This window comes from Branchiostoma floridae, chromosome 7, assembly GCF_000003815.2.
Source record: "Branchiostoma floridae strain S238N-H82 chromosome 7, Bfl_VNyyK, whole genome shotgun sequence".
Classification (NCBI taxonomy): domain Eukaryota; kingdom Metazoa; phylum Chordata; class Leptocardii; order Amphioxiformes; family Branchiostomatidae; genus Branchiostoma; species Branchiostoma floridae.
The window spans coordinates 3860074-3870921 of record NC_049985.1 but is presented as its reverse complement, the minus strand read 5'-3'; the positions used below and the strand labels follow the sequence as shown (position 1 = coordinate 3870921).

At 37.5% G+C, this 10848-nt stretch overlaps 1 long non-coding RNA gene across 2 annotated transcripts; it reads left to right on the top strand.

Moving 5' to 3' along the window:
• The first annotated feature begins 5232 nt into the window (after positions 1-5232).
• On the top strand, positions 5233-10105 carry LOC118419431. 2 transcript variants are annotated; one of them, XR_004831618.1, is made up of 4 exons: positions 5233-5824; positions 6596-6710; positions 6892-6964; positions 7424-10105. It is a non-coding gene; the product is annotated as an uncharacterized LOC118419431 (long non-coding RNA). The 2 variants fall into 2 exon arrangements; XR_004831617.1 differs by having other exon boundaries at positions 5605-5773.
• Positions 10106-10848: the final 743 nt, after the last annotated feature.

The window sequence follows — 10848 nt, the reverse complement described above, 5'->3', positions numbered from 1 at the left end:
CCTAAAATATTGTTTCTGACCAAATTTTACCAAATTTACTAAATTACTGGTTTAAAAAATGAGGTTTCAAGGTTTTCTTTCTAGACCACACTTGTTTTCCTATATCATTAACATCGTATGTAATGTTATGTTACTTTTATGATCAAGTCTTCATAATTTATGTTTATCTAATGACGTCATCATTCAAAATCCAAGATGGCGGCCCATGTCATTTGGTACAGTAAAATAAACTTATTTTTTTTCTCAAATTCCGCCAACATCTTTTATTTTTATGCAAAACACATTCACATGAAGGTTTTTCTGTTCATGTTTCTGTTATCAATGCAACGCAAGCTATGTTGTCAAATGATTAAGGTACAGGCACTGGTCCGAACCTGTACCTAAACCCCTGTACTGTACCTGTACCTGACGTTACGTTTAAGTGCACATCGCTAGTTTGCGAGCAGCCACACGGGCGCGCGGGAGTGAAATAATAGATGAGGAGAGGGGGCAGCGGGACAAGCCGTGTTCCACACAGCAGTGATTAACTCTCGTGTCATCAAATTTCAATAACAGAGACTCAGCAACCGTGAAATTACTTCATTTCGACACGGAAATGAACAACGATTCTCCCTGAAACATGTATTACTGTGGATAACATCAATCTGGCAAGTTTATCCTTTTCATATTTTTGCTTTTCGTATTTCCTTTCTTTTATCATGCTTTTGTACCAGGTTGATGTGATGATATATATGTTGATAGATTTATCAGTACTCTTTGTAATTTGTATGTTATATTTTATCTGACCCTTATATTCCTTGTGACCTCAATGAAAAGCGGCCGGCATATCACTTTGAGCATCTCGTCGATAGATAAAGGTTCAAACAAACAAACAAATTATCATCATAATTGATTTCAAGGTTATGTCTAAGGAAGAGGGTGTTCACTTGTTAGCCACCAAGTTAACTTAAGAACGGTTAGATGGATTGGTTGTTTGGTTATTTGGTGTGCTTTTAGGTTGAGACATAATTATATTAGTAGGATTGCATTTTGGGCCCTCTAGTGGCGCTGCAATACATTGCAGTAGAACGTCTAGCTTAGCTATCTCGTGTTCTGGACAAGGTATGGTCACACGATTTTGGGTGGTGGACAGCCGGAAATTTGGGCCCTCTAGCAGCTTGTTATGGTACTTCAGAATTGTTTTGTTCAAAACTTTCATAGACAATAACAGAAGAAAGGAAGGAGGTATTTTCAACATTTTGGGCATGCAGGTAGCCTAGACGGAGACATACACGGTTAGACATAAGTTATGCCTATAAGAACAATAAGTGCAGCGTTAACATATCGATTTATGGCAGGTAAAACGTAAACAGATACCAACAAGCACTTCAGGAGCTAGCCCCAACCACTGACCAACAAAGAGCCGTCCCTGTTGCCCACCCTCTCAGTAACGCACTGTCCCCGATCCCAAGCGTGTCCTACATCACCATAGCTGTGAAACCGTGCGCGGAATTGATTGTATTAAATCTGTAAGTTTTCCTTGACAGCTTTTTGGCTTAGCAGACGGCTCGGCAACTCCATATTTATATCATCTTTAATGATGTTCGGATGATTGCTGTCATAGAATCCCACCAGACAGACACGCTACAATCTTCTACGTAACACCTGCTTGGAGCTGAATGAACCATTGTAGCATATGTTTGACGCACAATGCATTATAGACTTGACGAAATCGAAGTACAGTATCTTATGATTCAAACTACAATAATAAAATCATTCAATTCTTAAGCTTCAGACCATCATATCTTGTCTGACCCTTACATCATCCCTCGAGATCTCAATGAAAAGCGGCGGCCTGCAGGTCGATTTGAGCTTCTCATGAATATGTTTGACAAGGTTCAAACAAAGACATTAACATCCTTATACACGTTTACGCCAAATATACACCACTCTCCTGTTACTGAATATCCCAGCATCAGAAATAAAAATTCAGACAAAATTGAGGATTTTGACGCAACGGATTCCAATTAGGATTACCGATTATGTCACCGGTAGTAGATCCAACCTGTTATCATGTCTGTCGTGGATTGGCCAGGCTGTTTTAGGGGCCGAAGGAGCTTGTCGCCCTGTTAAACTTTGGCACCCGGTGATAGTCTTACCTGGTAGTATTGCGGATGTCCAATTAAGTCGTAAAAATACTACCGAGGGCCTAGGCAATTTCTTTTATGTACTCGGTCACTTGTGCCGCTGACCCGTACTACGTATTACCACCAGCAAAAGTGTATCATGAGCCCCCCAAAACGAAAAAAAAAACATTATGAAGGCTACCAGCTCGAGTGCCAAAGTTTATCCGGGCGGCAAAATTCTCCCTCTGTCCCAAGGATAGCCCGGCCAATCCACGATAGACTGTCCCACCATGCAAAACCTCTCCCCAAACAGTATAAATGGAACGATAAATCAGCCCAGAAGTTTCTTTCTTCTCTCGGCCAGTCTCATTTCGTCGACAGACTACGTTTACTTTGTTCTAATGTTCAAAACAACATAAACAGCACTTCGGAAATCGATGATTATGTGTCTGAGTTTGGTTCCATTCTGAGAGAAGCAGGTGATCAGTCGCTATGTTTGAAAAGGGTAAGGAAACGCCCACGTAAAAGACAAAACAAGAAATGGTTTGACAAAACCTGCATGGAAATGAAAAGGGAAGTGAAAAACATAGCATCTTTACTAGAAAAAAATCCTTCGAATCCAGACATAAGGGGTAGATTCTTCAAAGGTAAAAAAGAATATAAGAAATTGTTAAAAAAGAAAAAACGAGATTTCCACCAACAAATCATGGATCAATTGTCTTCACTAAAGGAAAGAAACCCGAGTGCATTCTGGAACTTGATAAATAAACTGAAACCAGGAAAGCCAAATGACGATAACCAGATTACAGAAGAGGAATGGGTAAATCACTTCAAGAATCTTGACAAATTTCCTGATAGCTCTACAGACAACGACCTTCCCAGTGAAAACGTTCAAACAGACTTTTCGAACACCCCACCAAACTCGTCAGAACTAGATTCCGCAATTACTCCAGAAGAATTGGACACCGCAGTTTTAAAACTAAAAAACAATAAGTCAAGCGGCAATGACAGAATTTTGAATGAAATGCTAAAATCTGGTAAAATGTTGCTTAAAGAACCTATACTCCACTTGTTTAACACTTGCTTACAAAATGGTCATTTTCCGCAAGAATGGTCAGTAAGTCATATTGTTCCTATCCACAAGTCAGGAGACACCTCCCTGCCAGATAACTACAGAGGGATTTCTATAATCAGCTGTTTAGGGAAATTATTTTCCTCCATTCTAAATTCACGCCTTGTCAAATACGCAGAACACAATAACCTCTTCCAGCCACACCAAGCAGGCTTCAGACAAAACTTTAGAACTACCGATAATCTGTTTGTTTTAAGTACACTAGTTAGCAAATATCTAAACAAAAATCGTCAACTTTACGCTTGCTTCATTGATTTTAGCAAAGCATTTGATTCTGTTTGGAGAAACGGCCTCTTGTTTAAATTGAGTAAGCTCGGTATTGGTGGTAAATTTCTAAAAGTAATAGAAGGCATGTATTCAAAGACTATAAACTGCGTTAAATCTAAAAATGGATTGACTGAAACTTTTGTTACTAATTGTGGTGTGAGACAAGGGTGTAATTTAAGCCCTACATTATTTAACCTTTTTCTTAGCGATATTGTGTCCCAATTTGACGGTGCTCCCTGTAATCCTCCATTTATGTACAACAAAACTGTCCCTTGCTTGTTGTATGCTGACGACTTGGTAATTTTTTCCGAGTCCAAACAGGGATTACAGCATTCCTTGAACAATCTGGAAAATTATTGTGCACTTTGGAAATTAAAAGTAAATCTTAGGAAAACAAAAATTATTGTATTTAAAAAGGGTGGCAGTCTACCTAAAAACTGTTCTCTCCTGTTTGATAATCGTGAAATAGAAATTGTAACTTGTTATACTTATCTCGGTATTATTGTGAGTGCAGCTGGCACGTTTAAAGCTAACAACAAATACCTGAGTGGCAAAGGTCTGAAGGCTTTATTCGGAATAAAACAATCTTTAGATAAAGCCACCGCCTCATTACCAGTTAGAAACAAACTTTTCGATGCATGTGTCAAACCTATTCTACTTTATGGCTCAGAAATCTGGGGCGCATTAAAAAGCCCTAAAACCTGTCCCATTGAATCTGTTCACCTTAAATTCTGCAAACAAGCACTAAATATCCCCAGACCAGCATCTAACCTTGCCACAAGAGCGGAATTAGGGAGGTACCCCATTCAACTGGAAGCCTCCCTGAACGCTATCAAACACTTTCTAAGAATCCGTCAAAACGTGCCAGCTGACAGTCTACAAGCCGACGCCCTATCTTGTCAATTACAACTAGATGCAAATGGAAACAAGTGCTGGGCGTCCGGCGTTCGTAAGATACTGGAGGAATGCGGTTTTGCCTACATATGGAGATCTCAAATATCTCTAGGAACAAACCTATTACCTATAGCCAACGCCATCAGCCAACGATTAAAGGATATTTATATTCAAACATTTAAAGCTGAAATACACAATGACAACCGGGACAAATCTTTCGGTAACAAATTACGAACCTATAGATTATTCAAGACTATTTATAAAGAAGAAGAATATCTGATGGTGAAAAACATACAACACAGAGTGGCTGTCACTAAACTCCGGATTAGTTGCCACAAGTTACATATCGAAACTGGAAGGCACAACCGCACCCCTCTGCAGCATAGAGTCTGCCAATTTTGTGATTTGCAACAAGTAGAAGATGAACAGCATTTTATTTTACACTGTAAACTGTACCATAATGAACGGATTGTGCTTTATGAATATATAAGAAAAGAGTTCCCATATTTTGAACACCTTAATGCAACGGATAAATTTCTATTTTTGATGCGCCTAGACAAACCCTGTATATCAAACATTATCTGTTCCTATATCTACACTTGTACAAAGAAGCGAGAAGATGTCGACCATCCTGTTAGCTTAGTACCTTCAGCTAGTTAATTGTATCTTGTTGTTTTTGCTTATGTTTGTTATGTCTGTTATCAGTCATGTCTGTTATCAGTGACCTGTACCTAGCCCGTCGAGGCATGAATGTACAATAAAGGTCTTTCATTCATTCATTCATTGTACTTGAGTGACCAGTAATATTATCTTGCCTTTCCCAGAAACCCAAGTCACAATAGTTTAGGCCAGTACTCTAGCAGTTTTAGTCATCTATTGAGTGTTCCCAAAGGAATAATCCTGGGACCTTTACCGTTCACTGTACATGAATGATTTTTTTTTAGTTATATTGTCTTGCCTTTTCCAGAAACCCAAGCCCCAGTAGTTCAGGCTAGTACTCCAGCAGTAGCAGTCATCCCTTAAGTGTTCCCCAAGGAATAATCCTTGGGCCATTGCTATGCTTTTTGTACATGAATGATCAGTCATATTATCTCGCCATTCTCAGAATCCCAAGTCTTTAGGCCAACAATAGCAGTAGTAGTAGCAGTAAATTATGGAGTGTTCCCCAAGGAATAACCCTTTGGCCATTGCTGACCTTTTTGTACAATTCATGTATAAGTAAAATTTAAGATATTATGTTGCCAATTCCAGAAACCCCAGCCACAGTAGTTCAGGCCAATACTCCAGCAGTAGCAGTCTTCCCGAGACCTGTGCCAGTGGCGACACAGTAACCACGGAGACGGCGGGGGTCACGCCCAAGGCTCCTGTGCGCAGGGTAGGTGGTGACCGGCTGCTGTTGACAGTGTGCAGACATCAACACGACATTGTGAGAATGACAGCTGTCAATCATCATTATGGGTGGTGACTCACACAGCTGGCTGTTGAACCATTAGCACCAAGTCTCACATTGCTTAATACTGTCTGCCTTTCCAGCGCAGTCGTGGCATGTAATGCATGCAAATCTGGATAAGCCATATCACAGTTCTGAATGCACATGTGCCATTGTGATGCTATGCGGTCTGGGTCCAAGTTTATGATCCTAGGAAAGCTCAATTAGGGTTACTGGAAGCAGTATTCAGATTCTATAGATCCTTTTGACAGGTGAATTATCTGAAGATTCTTCCCATAGTTACAAGAAAACTTTAATTGGGTGGTATATTTCTGGACTTGGACCTAGACCCTGAACTGTGACTCACAGTGTGAGTAATTAAAACCACTTGCATGGCTGACCATAAATACAAGTTAGTGTGGTTGCCACTTGTAGGTAGTAGATGCAAAAGCTAAAAAATCTGGTGTTGGAAATTCGAAAATAAATCACTCTGCAGGTGTACCCATATTGCTTATGAATATTAGTGAGCTTGCCTTATTTGGGCACAAGCCAATCAGAGAACAGCACCTATAATTCAAATGCCCAATATGGTGGGTACAGTATGCAGGCTGACGAAATTTTCTTTTTTTACAAAGAGCATGATGGTTTCTATAATTTTGTGTTTTGGCGTATGTACAAGAAAGGGGTTTGAATCTGTATTTTCTGTTTGCTATGTATTGGAGCTTTTATTCTTTAGTTTGAAACTAACACCCTGTATTCTGACTACAGAAGCATAAGGAGGCAAATCAGCAAAGAAGAGTGGACGACACCAGAGTGGACGCAGATGACGTCGTCAACCAGATCCTGGAATCGCAGGACTTCACTGCAGACATGAGTACCGAAGGTATGTGATGATTTACATGCTGTATGCCAGCAACAGTGTTGTAGCTCCCCCTATCTATTTTTATCAGTACTGCACCCATTACATCACATTGTAGTACATTGTAGTTCTTTTTCTTTGTCTCCAATGCTTTCACTGTATAGAGAATCTCTTTAACTTGAATGCACGATTTTTCTTCCTACAGATGATGAAGGTTTAAGACTGTTTGTGGCCAAGGATGGGACAACAGCACTGAGCAGCCAAGAACTCAAGAACAGGTGGAGATATTATTCACAGTCTTACTCCCATGAAATTGTTCTCGCAATTATAAATTGGAAATGATTAGTAGATGTAAGTCAAATTTCACCCCCGGCCGTTAGAATGGATGAAAAAGGAGTTTTGATATCCTCTACATTAGCCTGTAACCTCTAAGCTATTACCTTTCTGAAGATTAGTTGTGCAGGAAATTTGATAATAGAAGTGAAATCAATCTTTTTAGCTGCTGACTAGAATGAAAATAAAATGATGTGATACTTTTATCTAAAGGAAAATAAAAGTATATTTTACTTTTATTTTCTTTGAACTAATGAAAGACAGTGTAGTCTGAAAATAGTTTATCGTCCAGCAGTAAAGATTGGTTTAACTTTTCTAAGCTGTTGTACCTAGTCAGGAGCACCTGCTATCAGATTCTTTCAGTACTGCAGATGTTAATGCCTTCTTTCCCCCACCCACTTTAGGATATCGGCTGGTGCTTTTGAAGCAGTTATCTTTGAGAACAGATAGTTTCCTGACAGATCTGAAGACTACAGAGAGGCGAGACAAGCAGGCTACAGAAAGAGAATAATTTTTCTGCAGTGATTTTGACTCCCAGTTCATACATATGGGAGAAAGAAAATGCAAATGAGGTGTCACTAAAGCAAAGGGTTATGGGAAATATGTGGCTGTGCCATTGAAAATGAAGTTACATTTGAAAGATGATTTGACAAGTTGGTATATTTTGATAAGTGTGTACAAATAAATCAATAAGGTTTGTAAAATAGGAGCTTGCAAGAACGTTGTTGTATGGAAGTTCTGGTGGAATAAGTAGAAAAAGAAAGAAACTTGCAAAATGTATGGAGGAGAAAGAATAATTGTTTTTGTGCCAGACTTTTTTTTTCAAGGTGCCCGTCATTTATGAACTGCTAAATCATGTATTTTATGGAACTGCCATCACTACTGTAACATGCCGCCAAGTTGTAATACTTTACTAATACGGCATACATGTATTTTAGTATGGAAACATTGTACATAATGATAGCACTGTAAAACTTGTATAATCAGGAAAAACAGTGGAATTAAGTGTGATGTCTGAGTATCTTTCTATCCAATGGGTTAGCATGATGTTTATCTTACAAATTAAATGACTCTTTTCTGTGTCCAAACTAGTTTTCATCCGTGGCTTTAATTTTGTATGTGACAACATCAAAAATTGCCCTTAACAAAAGGATTGCACATTTTCCTCTTTTTTTTTCATTATAAGTCAATATTTCTAGATTTAATCACAAAATGATATTTCTCCTAAAACGATCCACCTGTAAGCTGTTAACTTCATTTTACTGTTTTTGTGGTAATCACAGCTTGACGGATTTTAAAGGAATGGGTACGATAGAACTGTTACAATAGTTTATGATTGACACTAAATTACCAGTAAACATTTCATATTCAATATAGGATATGAAGATATAAAACAACTTGGTTATTTTATGCTGCACATTGGATACAAAGATGCTCAGTTTGCAGTACATGCTGTGAACAGAATACAGTACGTGATACCTGGCATGTTTTAGATAGGAACTAATCTGAGTGTTATTACTTCTGTGTTAGAGAGGTTAGTGCCAACATCTACTAGGTAGTTACAACATGATGAGGACACACAGTACACAAATTGAAGGGCATTCTAATGAAGTCACTTGGTTCTCTATATCTTAAAGTTGCTGAAGAAGACTGTGAACCAGCCTATAATATCTTCTTTGTAGCTGGTTTGTATTGAGTTACTGTTAGCCTGTCTACCAGCCGTCTTAGGGCCTACTTTCTGGAACAATGTTGTGACTTGGCCAAGCTTAGTTGGGATTAACTGCTACAAAACTATGCTAGATTACTACAAAATAAAACTAAAAAGTAGTTTCAGCCAAAAAAAGATGTTGTTTTTATTCACAGCTATATAATGTGTTTCATTTGAGATTTTTTTTTTTTTTCAAACTTTACTTTTTGGTTCTTTCTTTGCGTAGCCCGATTATCATTGAAAATGATAGTATAATACTTTCTGATTTGGTTTCTGATTTAAAACCTGTGAGGTAATGATAATAGCACTTAAAATTTTTGTGAATTATTTTTTGTCCTTTTTTGTTGGTTTTACTATTAAACGAGAACCAAGGGGCTGCATTTGGTTTTTCCTTGTTAGTCAATTTCTCAATCAACTTTTGCCTGAAAGCTATAGGATTTGTAGTTGCAATAATTCTACTTAGAGATGTGGAAAAAAATTACAACTACAACAGCACAACCAAAACTTCAAGCATCTTTTAAAAGAAGTGAAGTGTGTACAAGTGTGTTCTCATCAAGAATTAACAACGGAACATAACTCATTTGGGGAGTAGAGTTTGTAACTAGTAACCAAGTGTTTGTAATGTTTTATATTTCCTTCTACAATTTGATGCTTTTTTGGTGGAAGTTTTTATATAACCTACAGAACTTCCAAACGACAATAATATTTCAACACGTTGTATACATTGGATATGATTATATATAATACTGTAAATGATGACAGTGTGCTAGCCACATTGTATACTGGAGTGATGATATGACTTAATTTTTTTGTCCGAATGATGATATGTAATTATGATACTAATGTTAATGTATTAATCATGCTATAGTGAAGTTAGAATCGGCCCGTTTTGTGTAACACGTTATGATATGTCTACCCGCTGGCAGGGGTTTTGTATTTAGTGCTGCGCAAATCTTGGTTGCCATAAAAGAAGACATTTGCAACAACTGGGCTCACCCCTTGGGCCTCGCCAAAAATATGTTTCATTCACTACAGTATGTAGAAAATTGTGCTTGCCTTTACTACCTTGTATAATGGATTCTTTGCAAAGATGAGTTTTGGGGATCATTTTCGACAACAAAAAAGACGATGTATGACTTGTAGATTTCTTGACGCAGTTACATTGTAAGCTTTGTGATAGACTGAGTTTGCCATGATTTTGAAAAAAAGCCAAGTTTTCTACACTAAGTCTTATAGTACTACCAGGTGGCCACAGACTTCTTGTGTAATGTTATATACATGTACAAGTAGTTATCAATGACTGTAACCATCAAGAAGAACCTAATTTTTTTTTGTATTCTTGGTTTTGTGGAGATAAAGTTTGCAGGTAGTACTAAAACTGTCTTTTCATTATTCATTCATAGGTGTTTTGTATGCATGTCTGTTAGCTTGTGTGTGCTTCTGCATCTTTTTTTTTTCATTTTGGCTGCTCATGTTCATTGTTGAGTGACAGGTGTCAGAGTTGTCAGGAAACAGGAAGTGAAGGTCTAAGTTGCCAGAATAAGTTATTTACATGTATCAATCTTGTTGTGACAACTGACAAACATACAAAGTTTTATCAATACAAATATCTGAAAATGAAAGTTCCCTGCCTTAAAATTTTAGGTAAACTTTAAATTTACAATTATAATATTATATTAATAATACATGCAAACTAGGCAAATCACAGGGAAAATGTTTTTATTTTCATTTGCTAATCATAAGACAATCATACATTTGACAACTTATTTGGGTAAATAAGATTACTGATATAACTGATTTGCATAATCAACGTTATACCTTGAGAACATGTCAACTTTTCCTTAAAACATTAAATTTTGTAATATTCACTGATAATACCACAAGGAAGGCGCATTTCATGCAATGATATAATAACCACGAGGTTCTGAAAAGAAAAAAAAATAATTAACTGTATTGCACTTTCCTACAACTGCATGCACTCATAACAGCCTGAAAATAAATTGCTAACTTGAAAACACATTGCAAAGTATACATTACACAAGGCACCATTGGTGTCTATGACCACAAGTACAATTATGATGTTTAAAAGTCACTGGCATCATTCTTATGATAACGTCTATC